This window comes from Solanum tuberosum, unplaced genomic scaffold (assembly GCF_000226075.1).
Source record: "Solanum tuberosum cultivar DM 1-3 516 R44 unplaced genomic scaffold, SolTub_3.0 scf00134, whole genome shotgun sequence".
In the NCBI taxonomy this organism is placed as follows: domain Eukaryota; kingdom Viridiplantae; phylum Streptophyta; class Magnoliopsida; order Solanales; family Solanaceae; genus Solanum; species Solanum tuberosum.
The window spans coordinates 103,765-118,045 of NW_006239062.1; positions in this window are offsets into that span (position 1 = coordinate 103,765).

Consider the following 14,281-nt stretch of genomic DNA (forward strand, 5'->3'; position numbering starts at 1 on the left):
TAAAAGGGAGTTTATGCCCAAGTATAATATATAATATTCAATCTTGAATATTATATATTATACTTGGGCATAAACTCCCTTTTATTATATAAAAAAAATATACATGCTGAGAAAATGTACATGTTTTGTCCCTGCCTTATTAAATGGCCTTTTAAGGAACTTTCTCAGAACATTTCCATGTTTGAATTAATTGAAAATCAGTTAAGTAGCTAGCTCAAAATTTCTTCAATATTGACCTTGCAAGAGTTATACTGATCAAAGTAGCTAGTTCAGAGTCTGGTTTTGATTATCATTGGGTGGTTATTGCACTATGCGATTGGCGCTTCGAAAGGAGAAAAATTTAAATTCACTTTCAATTATTTCATTTAATAGGTTGACCTTTCTAAATATTCTCAACTTTAACAAACTAGGACAATTAAGTTATAAGTTTGGCTAGGAAGAGTGGTAATTAAAATTGTGTAATACTAAATGATAGTAGTATATTAACCACAATTGATATGCAAATTAGCAAACATACACAAGTACTGAATTTTGATTTTCAAAATACTTTTAATTTTTTTTTATAGTTGTCATGTCATTAAATAAGTATCACAAATTGTGTTTCCAAGTAAAATGGTCATTAATAATAACTACACAAATTTGGATAACCATGGAAGCTAATTACATATAATTTGACGACTTTTAAAAGACAAAACAAAGTTGTGTGAAACAGGTGGTTAATTGCTTAAAGTTGAGCTATCATTCAAATATTCAACTCTAAATTTTTTTAAAAATTACTTCCCAATAGAATTAGGATTTTTTTGTCTTCATAAATAGCATTTTCTATATTTCGTCTCCTCCCATCCCTTTCTTAAATAATGTTTTCTATTTATTTTTCGAACATCAAAAGGCAAGTAAAGAAATTACTTATTATTAAAAAAGTATTTCCCATCTTACCAAACACCCAAGATCTTGAATTCTTTTTATTTACTTACCATTTGGTTCTTTATGGTAATAATAAATTAAATAAAACAAATAAACTAGAAATGAACAAAAAGAATAGACATGACCAATCAGAAAGACGAGGGCTAATAAATAGAAAGCAGAAAGACTTTGAACATATCCATCCATCAATTTATTGTCTAGACCAAAAGGCCATAATTTATGAATTTTTGTTATAAATGTATTTATGTTGTAGTGAATATTTATCTTGTTTCTTCGAAGAAATGTTAGGAATTAGAAATAAAAGGTTTCTTTTCATTGTATTTTACCACTCAAGAAATAGCTTAAGTCATCGATGATCCCTTAAAGTTGTCTCCATTAGATATCTTAATTAGGGCTAATTAATACCTATTAGACACTCTAATTTTAAAAAAATAAAGACCTATCAAACATTTTGCTGACACCTAGTCAAAAGAAGAAGTGCGTGTAATACACATATATATGATGTGACAAAATAACAAATTAAATAAAGACACGTGACATCTTCCCCCACCGCAGCCCACCCCACCTCTCCCTCCTGATAGTTACCTCTGTCCACCATTGTTAATCGTCCATTTTGAAAAATTGAAGGTTTTAACATATATTAAGTATAAATTTATTATTTTTATTTTTTTCTATGCCTTTTTTCTTATTACCGTTTAAATTGATAGTGTTTTCTTGAAAGATCTGTTCCTCCTTTGTTTATTTTAATTTCAAATTAAAATAACTAGATAAATTTGGATAACCATGGAACCTAATTACATATAGTTTGATGACCTTTAAAAGACAAAACAAAGTTGTGTGCCACAGGTGGTTAATTACTTAAAATTGAGCTATCTTTCAAATATTCAACTCTAATTATTTTTTTTAAATTACTTCCCAATAGAATTAGGTTTTTTTTTTCATATAGCATTTTATATATTTCGTCTCCTCCCATCCCTTTCTTAAATAATGTTTTCTATTTATTTTTCGAACATCAAAAGGCAAGTAAAGAAAGTACTTATTATTAAAAAAGTATTTCCCATCTTACCAAACACCCAAGATCTTGAATTCTTTTTATTTACTTACCATTTGGTTCTTTTATTATGGTAATAATAAATTAAATAAAACAAATAAATTAGAAATGAACAAAAGAATAGACTTGACCAATCAGAAAGACGAGAGCTAATAAATAGAAAGCAGAAAAACTTTGAACATATCAATCCGTCAATTTATTGTCTAGACTAGAATTTCCCAACAATTTGGTTTCTGGCTTACTGCACCAATTATAGTTGTAGTCAACTATGACCCACAAAAGTAACGTAAATTTTACACATACTCATATGGATGCATTAATTAAGCAAATACTCAAATTGAATGACCAAAAGGGCATAATTTATGAATTTTTGTTATAGATGTATTTACGTTGTAGTGAATATTTATCTTGTTTCTTTGAAGAAATGTTAGGAATTAGAAACAAAAGGTTTCTTTTCATTGTATTTTACCTCTCAAGAAATAAGAAGTCTTTCTTTCTTCTTTCCTACCTTATTCCTCTTCTTATTATTTTGGGTTTCAGGAAGCGCGAACCAAGATTCGAAGAATTTGGGTGCACCAATATTACTAGAGCTCAAATATGAATTCTAAGCTAAAGTTAAAATAAAATTAGTGAAAAAAAGCTTTAGCTGGATTAAAACTTTGGTCTCACGAGTGATTCATCTGGCTTGTATCAACGACACAAGGGCACTCATATGCTCCTCAAGGGTGTATTGTTAATTATATCATAGCTTTTGTCAGTTTCTCAAGATAGATATACATATATACACATGATTGTTTTCGAAGTTGACGGGTGCACGTGCACCCCCACTTATAGGTGTGGGTCCGCCTATAGTCTCCGATCGGATGTTTGGGTCAGGGTCGTCTCGGGTCGAGTGTTGGGGTTTCGAGTTAAATGTTGAGGTCGGGAGTGGGAGGTCGTTTTCCCATTCAAATGATGAATTTTGAGTAAGCGATTAAAGTTGAGAGTCGGGGTCGAGTCTCAAATTAGATCTTTGGATTGGTTCTTGGGTCGGGTGTCGAGATCGAATCTCAGTTCAAAAGTTAAATCCTGGATTGAATCGAGGTCGAGGGTCAAGGTTTGATGAATTCAAGAGCCCACATACTTTTCAATATAATTTAGACCTTACTTAAATAATCGCTTCCATATCTTTATCTAGAGCTGTTGATATGGGCTGACCCACCCAATACGGGCTAACCCATATAGACTTTGAAATTTGACGGGCCAGGTCGAGCTAGCCCATTTTTGGTGTGGGCCAGAAAATGGTCAGCCCAGCCCCCAAGTACGTGGGCTACGGGCTTGCCGGGCCAGCCTTTGTTTCTTAAAAATATATTTTTTTATAATTTTTAAATTAAATTATAATTTAAAAATATTATCATAAATATCGACAAGATAATATTATATGGTGTTAGTGTTACTACTTGTTAATCAAATCCACAAATAAAATTATCTTTATAATATTTATTAAATTTGATTTCAAGTAAAAGCATAAATAGCTAAGTAAAAATATATATTAACCTAATTGTTTTCCAATGATCATAATAAAACACAAAAACTATGACAATGTAGTGATTCCTAGAAATTTTAGAGAAATTTTATTTTATGTAGTACATATTTTATAAACATAATTTGTATTTAAATTGTAATATTTCAAACTTTATATAGATTTTGAGTTTAGACTCTTATTATTTTTAATACTCTATTTTATTTTTATTTTTAATTAATTTTTATTTGGCCCACGGGCCGGCCTATCCATATTTCTCAAGTCCCACAAATCGCCAGACTTATTTAGATCGGGCTAAAAAACTCTTTTCTTGATCCTACAATAAGCACCTAACTCTTACGAAAAGACGAAAACAAAAAGCAACCAAAGGGTATATTAAACCCAATGACCCCGATTCGTTGATCCTACAATAAGCACCTAACTCTTACGATGACCTCAAGGGAATCGATATCCCAAGCAACCAACGTTTCTAACAAAAGGCAACACAAGCTTAACCAAGCTCTCAACACTCAAACATGAGTTTTCAGTTTTTAACATCAAAATAATATAATTCTAAAAAGGAAACCTAACCAGCTATGTATAGATTTTAGGATAAAAGGCCCAAAAGTGACCCGAAAGACAAAAGGGCGAGCCAAGTCGGGCTCGCCTAGTCACTTGGCGATGTGCTGACCTGGTCGGCTAGCTTCTCTGCCATTCTTCAGTCCCTAGCCACGTTCTGTAACATTAGGCGGACTGGGGCCATCGCCTAAGACATTGGGCGATGCACCAAGTGGACCCTACTCACCGAAAGGGACTTCTTCAGCAATTTTCAAGGCATGAAAGTCCTTGTTTGTCATCAACACCATCTCGAGAACCTCCATCTTCATGAATAGACCTTGCATCCTTTGAAAGTCTTGAGCTTGGCTTCTAGTAAATGGCATTGATGTAATTCGTTTTACATCATTCTCTCATTCTTGAAAAGAATTTGTCCTCAAATTCGACAGATCATCATCAGCCACAGTTGGAAAAGGTGACAGGTCGCACACATTGAAAGTGTTGTGCACTTGGTATTCTGGAGGAAGGGCAACCTTGTAGGCGTTGTCATTGAGTTGCTCCAACACTGGAAATGGTCCTATCACCCCTCGGCATCAGCTTTGTCTTGCAATGGGTGGTAAATCGCTCCTTGCGAAAATGTACCCACACCAAGTCACCAGGTTCAAACATGATCCACTTACTGCCCTTGTTAGCCCTTTTGGCTACATCTTGGCTCTTCTTCTCTAAGTGTAGCCGCACCTTTTCATGAAGCTTCTTCATGGCTTAAGCTCGCTTACTCCCATCTAAGCTTAACACAATATCTTGAGAGAGAGGAATAAGATCTAAAGGGGTTATGGGGTTAAAACCATAAACAACTTCAAATGGAAACATACCAATAGTTCTATGAATAACATGATTATAAGCAAATTCAACTAAAGGCAAATGTTCCTCCCACGAGGCCAACTTCCCATGCACTACGACACGAAGCATAGAACCTAAAGTCCTATTTACAACTTCAGTTTGGCCATCAGTTTGTGGGTGACAGGAAGTTGAGAACAACAACTTAGTACCGAGTCTACCCCACAATTCTTTCCAAAAGTGACTAAGGAACTTAGGATCCCTATCACTTACAATGGTTTGAGGAATTCTATGTAATTTAACAACATGCTCAACAAACAAAGATGCTATATTGGGAGCATCATCACATTTATGACATGGAATGAAATGAGCCATCTTTGAAAATTGATCAACACAACAAAGATGTTATCTCTACCTCTTTTGGTCCTTGGCAAACCCAAAACGAAGTCCATTGAAATATCAAGCCAAGGCCTTTGAGGGGTGGGGAGGGGAGTGTATAAACCATGGGGAAGGAGGCGCGACTTAGCACGTCGACATTCAACACATTGACCACAAATTCGAACAATATCTTTATGCATTTTAGGCCAATAAAATTATTCCTCGAGAATTTTCATAGTTTTGTTAATACCAAAATGACCCATTAAACCCCCATTGTGTGCCTCCCTCACAAATAGTTCTCTCCAGGAGCTCTTAGGCACACAAAGTCTCTTGCCTTTGAACAAGAAACCATCAAACTTGGAATAGGGAGTAGAAGACCTATCCCTAGTCCATCTTTCCCTTTCCCATTCCTCACAATCTTTGAAGATTTGAGCAAACACGGGATCCTTGGGATACAATGCCTTCAAACATTCAAAGCCAATCAATTTAGAAGACTAAGTATTTATCAAAACATGTTTTCTAGTACAAGGCATCGGCCACCACATTTTCCTTTCCCTTTTTGTATTGGATTACATAAGGGAAAGTTTCAAGGAATTCAATTCATTTGGCGTGCCTTTTGTTCAACTTTCCTTGGGCCCGAATATGCTTTAGGGACTCATGGTCAGTCTTAAAGACAAATTCTTTGGGCCACAAGTAGTGTTGCCAATTACCCAAAGCCCTAATCAAGGCATATAACTCAAGAGCATAAGTTGAATAATTCAAAGTGGCACCTTTTAGCTTTTCACTAAAATAAGCAATGGGCTTTTGGTCTTTCATTAAGACGACTCCAATTCCTACTTTACTAGCATCACATTCCACTTCAAACGTTTTATCAAAATCAGGTAATTGCAATAAAGGAACGGAACTAAGCATGGATTTTAAAGCCTTGGCTTGTTCCTTTCCCCACTTAAAAGGTTTATCTTTTCGGATTACCTCTGTCAATGGGGCTGCAATGGTACTAAAACCTTTGACAAATCGCTTATAAAAAGTGGCCAGCCCATGAAAGGTTCGAATATCACTTATGGATTTTGAAACTGGCCAATTCTTAATAGCATCAATTTTAGACTCGTCAACTTCAACCCCTCTTGAACTAACAACAAAACCTAAGAAGGCAACCTTATTAACATAAAATGAACACTTATCAAGATTAGCATAAAGTTGTTCCTTCCTAAGCACATCAAACACACATCTCAAATGCTCAACATGATCATGCATGGTCTTGCTATAAATCAAGATATCATCAAAATAGACAACCACAAATTTCCCTGTAAAGGGTTTCATCACATGATTCATGAGACGCATAAAGGTACTAGGAGTTATTAGTGAGACCAAATGGCAATCACTAACCATTCATATAGACCAAACTTGGTCTTGAATGCGGTTTTGCATTCATCACCGGGGTTCATCCGAATTTGATGATAACCACTCCCAAGATCAATCTTTGAAAACACACAAGAGACATTCAATTTATCAAGCATATCATATAACCTAGGAATAGGATGATGATACTTTACCGTAATTTTGTTGATGGCTCGGCAATCGACACACATGTGCCATGTTCCATCTTTCTTTGGAACCAATAGGACCGACACGGCACATGGACTCATGCTCTCCTTTACATAGCCTTTGTTAAAGAGTTTATCAACTTGCCTTTGTAGCTCCTTGGTGTCCTCCGGATTGCTTCGATAAGCCAGCTTGTTTGGCAATTGTGATCACGGCACAAAATCAATTTGGTGCTCAATTCCCCGAAGAGGGGGCAATCCTCTTGGAATCTCCTTTGGGAAGACATTCTCATATTCAGAAAGGAAATAGAATTGGGAAGAGAAAAATGAGATTGGTTAGTTTGTAGCACATGATCCCTATGTGTAATAAGGATCAAATAACTTTCGGATTCAATTTCCTCCCTTATCTCCTTGTAATTGGCCAATAACACTTGGCCCTTTCCTTTCAACTTCCTTCTTTCCTCCTCTTCTTGACTCTCGGACTCTGCATGTTCCTCTTCACACTTCGTCTTTTCATTTGACTCACTCATCATTTTATATATATAATTGACTTGAGAGGGGGTTATAGGATGAAGAACATACTTATGATCATTCAACACAAGTGAATACTTGTTTGTTCTCCCATCGTGTTTGGTTGAACGATCATGTTGCCAATGCCTCCCGAGTAGCACATGACAAGCTTGCATTGGGACCACATCACATAGGAACTCATCTTTATATTTCCCAATCTTAAACTTGATCATCACTTGTCGATACACCCTCAATTCTCCACACTCACTCAACCATTGAAGTTTGTAAGGTGTAGCATGCTTAGTAGTAGGAAGCTTTAAGAATTCCACTAATGTAGTACTAGCAACATTTGCACAACTCCCGCTATCAATGATTAAGGAACACACATTATCCTTGATGAAGCATTTGGAGTGAAATAGATTCTCTCTTTGGCTCGAATCATCCAAGGACTTACAAATCATTGCTCGCCTCACCAAATATAGAGGAGTGACATTCTCTCCTTCTTTGACACAAAGATCTGGTTCCTCATCTTCCTCATCCTCGAACTCATCCTCTTCTTGAGGATCTTCTTCACCACCATCTTCTTGCTTCCTTTCTTCACTTAGATATATTTCCCCTCATTGAAGTAGGGCAATCAATCGATTGGGACATTCACGCATTATATGATCCCATCCCCTACATTTGTGACATTGAATACCTTTAGGGAACTTGGTTGGGTCAGTGATACCTTTGTCTCTAGGCGGGTACCTTGGAGTGTTTCCTTCGAAGGGCTTCTTCTCATAAGGCTTCTTAACATCCGAACCCTTGTTCCAACCCGACGATGTTTGAGCTTCCCCTTTGTTCTTGCTCCAAGAATTGGAAGATGAAGTCTTGTACTTAGCCACATTCTCCTCCTTGAATTCTAGCTCTATCTCATGGGCGGCTTCAAAAACATCATTCAAAGTAGTAAACCTATGAAGGGTCATCTTAGAAGAAATCTCTTTATTCAACCCTACCTTGAAGCGAATCACGACATGCTCTTCAATTTCTCTATATTCCAACTTCATGACTATGTTTTGGAACTCGTCATGATAGGCTTCAACACTTTTGCTTCCTTGCCTCAAGCTATACAATTTGGCAAGTAATCCTTGGCGGTATCTTTCCAGCACATATTTAGCTCTCATCAACCTTTTCATGTACTCCCACCATGTGACATTCTTGGTGGAGGATGACATTCTTGAACAACTAAGTGATACCTCTTCATGTACTCCCACCATGTGACAGCATACCCCTCGAATTGCGCGATAGCATAGCAACTACTTTTGACCTCTGCCAATTCATTCACATGGAAAATCCGGTCACATTGCGACTCTCATTATAAGTAAGCATCGGGATTGCATTCCCCTTTGAATGTCGAAAGAGTCGTTTTGATAGAGTTGATGCCAACATCTCGGCCTCTAGGGCTACTTTGGTCATTGTAGTGATAACCCCTTTGATACCCTCCTTGATAGCGGTTACCATGTTCTTCCCTAGCTGTTTGACCAATTTCATGATTAGCATTGACCTCATATTGGTCTCCACCTGGAGGGTGGAGACCATGTCGTCTCCTATCAAATGGCATTGGACCCAATCTACCTCTTGGTCCACCTTGTAACACTTGACCTCTTGGTCGATTCCTTGGTGACTCATTCCATGGTGCTTTTTCACCTTCACCCTCATAACCTCCTTGATCTTCATCATTCCTCAACTCATTCACGGGATTTGGTTGGGATTTGGTAAGGATGACTTTGATTTGGTGGAGCTTCTTGACTAAGCGAAAAATGAAATGGTCGATGGGTACTTTGGCTATTTGAACCCAATTGCACAAATGTTGGGTGCAAGGCTTGGTGGATGGTTCCAGGTGTGAGAGTAAGCGAATGAGTGTGATCATGCCCACTTGTAGTAGCACGAAAAGTAGCTTGTGGTGTGGAGTCATTGGAATTGACTCGACCTTCCACCATAGTAATCCTACCGTCCATCTGTGTTATATCACCTCTCACATTGTTCAATGCTTCCAACAAAGTAGCCAAAGTAATTTCTCCGACAGGTGGTTGAGTATCTCCTCATGTCTCCATTGTACTTGACATTAAAACAACTCACAAAAACAAGCAGCAAACAACATAAACGTTAATAAATTGAACTCACAATCACTCGTGTTTACATACCTTTGATTGCCTCTCAATTGGCACGGTTGATGTTGACAATTGTTATATTCCGTCGATCACAAGGTACCAATTTCAACTCTAGGTCGGAATGGATTCTCGTTTGAAGAAGAACGGACGATTCGATTTTAAGCAAACGAACTAGAATCAAGAATTAACTACGAAGTAAAAAGGAGAAAAGCACGAAAAGAAAAGGCACAAACAAAGAAGTGAATTCAATAACCAATGGTCAACAAGTAAAGTAGTTACGAGTTGAAAATTGGTTTAGGATTGTTGAGAAAGTTTAAGAATCAAAAGAAAAGAAACTACGAATTTAAAACCTGAGATTAAGAGTAACTAGAGTTTCCGATCGACGAATGACCTATTTTCTTCACATAAGTTGAAGTTTAGCTCGCCAACTTGAAGATGGACTCGCCAAACTCTGCAAACGGACAAGGCAACTCGGCGATAGGGGTGGTAGTTCGGCGATGCGCTGATGGGACTCGGCGACCAAGGCTTGGTTCCGCTGAATGTTCCAGTAGCTCCCTCAAATGGGTGGCCAATTCGGCGAGCAACTTGCCCAAAGGGCGAGGCACCGATTGGTTAGGCGATGCACACTTTTGCTCGCCGAATGGACTCTCTGCAGATCCTTCAATGCTCTTAAATTTGAAATCTGGTGGTCCCCCCTGCTCTTCTCCTTTCGTCCTTTAGGGCTTACCCTTTTAGTAAATTCTTTTTTACAAACACCTTTACTCTTTATCTTTCTTCCCCTTTTGAATCAAACACTCGTTTTTTCAAATATTCTCCTCCTTGAAGATATGAATGTTCTTCAATAACTTCAAGAACAAGATGAACACCAAAATAAAACCCTTACAATTTTTGTTTCAAAATTTCACGAAAATTTAGGTGAAGACTCTCCTTGATATGGGGAACAATACCCAACACTTTTTAACCTTCAATTCCAAGTCAAAACCTTCAGATTTCAAAACCCACTTTGTCTTCTTCAAGTTTCCTTTAAGTCTTCTTCAATAAAGCTCCAAACCCCCTTCCAATCTCAGCCCAAGACTCAAATATAGTTGGAGAACACTATTCCAACCTTAGAAACTTAAACAAGACTCAGATCTAAGAATTCCATTTATGAAATTTCTCAAAAACATTTTTGAACATTTTTTTGTAGCAATAAACCTAAGACTAGAATCGTAGGGATGATACTAAGCTTGGCTCTGATACCAAATTATGTAATTCTCACAAGAAGAACTACAATCTAATGCAGAAATCAAAGACGGAAAGTAAAGATAAATAGATAGACACAAAAAGAGGAAACAAAAAGCAACCAAAGGGTATAATAAACCCAATGACCTCGATTCATTGATCCTACAATAAGCACCCAACTCTTACGATGACCTCAAGGGAATCGATATCCCAAGCAGCCAACGTTTCTAACAAAAGGCAACACAAGCTTAACCAAGCTCTCAACACTCAAACATGAGTTTTCAGTTTTTAACATAAAAAAAAAATCTAAGTCTAAAAAGGAAACCTAACCAACTATTTATAGAGTTTAGGATAAAAAGACCCAAAAGTGACCCGAAAGACAAAAGGGCGAGCCAAGTCGGGCTCGCCTAGTCACTTGGCGATGCGTCGACTTGGTCAGCGAGCTTCTTTGCCATTCTTCAATCCCTAGCCACATTTTGTAACATTAGGCGGACTGGGGACATCGCCTAAGACATTGCGATGCGCCAAATGAACCCTGCTTGCCGAAAGGGACTTTTTCAGCAATTTTCAACACATGAAAGTCCTTGCTTGTCATCAACACCATCTCGAGCACCTCCATCTTCATGAATAGCCCTTGAATCCTTTGAAGTTCTTGAGCTTGGCTTCTAGTAAATGGCCTTGATTTAATTCGTTTTACATCACAACTTGGACGGATAAGAATTCAGACGACATGAATTTCCAACTGCTAACAAAATCCCCAATAAGCACGTACATAAAAACATGTAATACAACACACAGAAAATTATATAAATGAATTAGTTTATTTACATGTCTAAAGACCTTCACATGTGGTCGATAAAAGAAATAAGACATACTCTCTATTACTCTAATCAGAACTGATAATTACAATATAGGCAAGCAATGTGGCCACCTGTTCGGCATTCTTTGTATAATAAAGATGTCTACACTTAAATGAAATATAGTATTTGCCGTATAATGTCAACCATCATTTCATACAATTGAGCCTACTTTTAAACATTTAACTAAAAGGGATGTGCTTATACAACATAATTAACCTCTCCCACAAAAACAATTCTGTAAGATGCAAAACACTTCAACGATGTATAAACTTTGCATTACACGCAAATGATGAATACAAAGTTTACTTATCAACTGGACAAGATAAATAGAGAGATAGGAAAACATAGTACAGACACCGCTCGAAAGAACATTTGATTATTACATATATTATTTGAATACCTATTAAATCCAATATGATACTATTTCACTGTGTAATGTGTATCAAGAAGCACTTACACAAATATTACGAACATAAAAGAATACATGGGACCAAATTTTACTATTGATAATTACAGCCCAAATTAGTAGGTACATAAAAACATGTAATTCAACATAAAGACAAATATATATATATATATATATATATATATGAAATGGTTTTTTTACATGTCTAAAGACCATCTCATGTGGCTGTTAAAAGAAATAACACGTACTCAAATTAGATTGAGCTGAGAATTCCAATATACAAAAAATGTGACCACATGTTCCCCATCTTTATAGTTTAATAATAGACAAGTCTAAACTTAATGGAAATATACTATTTGCCGTATAACTTTGGCCATCATTTAATACAATTACACATTAAACTAAAGGGCATGTGCTTATACCTCATAAAGAATTCTGTCCGTAAAAAAAAAACATCCTCGACGTGCATAACACTTCAACAATGTATAGACATTGCATTACTCTCATATGATAATTACAAAGTTTACGCATCAATTGGAAAAGATAAATACTGAAAAGGAAAATATAGTACTCACCACTCAATATATTACTGGAAAAAAAAAAATTACACCCCGCGTGAAGCGTGAGCTCTTTACCTAGTAATTCACGCGCTCTTTACCTAGTAATGCATGTAAAGCAAACTGTAGGGGGTGAACTTTCTACACATTAGAATTATAATATTTGTTCACTTTTTTCAGCCTTTTTAAAATTTATTTATCCCTTCACCAATAATTTTTTATTTATTAGAAAACTTAATATCTCATGTTGATTTTCATTTGATTCCCCAAAAATATCAAATAGTAACACTTTCTGGAAGCAAAAAGATGAATTATAAAATCAAATTAAAGATGATCAATTGAAGGATAAATGATAAGATGTTATAATTATTGTTTTCCTTACATTATTAATGTTCGTTACTACCTAATCTTGTATGTAAGATAATATAGTGTTTTAGTTTTAATGACTGATAGGTTGTAAGTATTATTTTATAAAGGTGCAGTGGTCTGATAGACTCTTGTACTCATATTAGTTTGTATTCTGGACCCTTCTACTTAATCTTTTACCAACTGAAATCCTGAATCCATTGAAACCTGGTATTTTAAACCCCGTTTTTTGGCATGTCACCCTATGTGGCACTTTTGTTCAAAGTGCGTGTGATACATATTTTTTAGGCGCGTGAGGTCTTCAAAAAAGACAGCAAATGTAAAATTTTGACCTATCTAAGAGTCATCTTCTTCCCCATTTATTCATTCACCATTATTGAACAAAAAAAGAAGAAGCTTTTTGGGCTTTTCTACTCTTCAAATCTTTTTGTCCAAATTCTTTCTCCAATTTTTTCATTGCTGCCTTTCTTCTTCTTCTTCTTCTTCAAAGGGCTAATTTTTTCTTGTGTAAATTCATTCTTTATTCCTCTACAAAATAATCTCCATAAGTAAAAATTCTTTTTATTGTTCCACAAAAAATAAATGGACTTATCAATCTTACTCTTCAATAAGTATCTTGATTCCTCCGACCTACTCAATATTGCCGGAGCCACCGCCGCACCAATTTCTACAAATCTTCAAAACACAAAATCCTTTCTTCAATGAACAAATTATAAAAATAAATGTCAAAATTAATCCAAAATTACAAAAAGGAAGGAAAAAGAAAAACACACAAAGGAGGAGTGAATAAGGAGATTCCGAAGGTTGAGTAATTTGGACAAAATTGATTGTTCGTGGTTTTAGGGTTTTGCAGAGCATCCCAGTAGTTTGGCTCCATCGCTACTTTTTACAAATTGAAGGCGCAGTCGCCCTCTCCATTTTTGAATCGTAACTCCACCCTTACATTGCGGTGTGCGATCGATCTTGTTGGTACTCCATTTTACTAGTGAGAGCTTTTGAAATGAGAGAGGAGAAAGAAGGGAAAACTGGAACAAAATTGGAAGAAAGAGAAAATGATTTTTCAAATGAAATTATGGGAATTTGATTTTAATTTGATTATCATTGGGTTTCAATGGGTTCAGGGGTTCGGTTGGTAAATAGTCAAGTATAAGGGTTCATAATACAAACACATACAAGTACAAGAGTCTATCATACCATTTCACCTTTTATAAATTCCGTAATATTAAATTTCCGCGCGAGGCGCATATAATTTTACTAGTAAATATATATACAGGTTCTGAAAAGTTATCTGCTAGTAATTCCTATTATCCAAGTAACTATTTTGAGTAGATAATTTATGGTATGAACATACCCAAATTTAGTTACTAAGATGACATTCTAAAAAGTCAAGGACCGTTTGAAATATTTTCTCCATAGATCATATT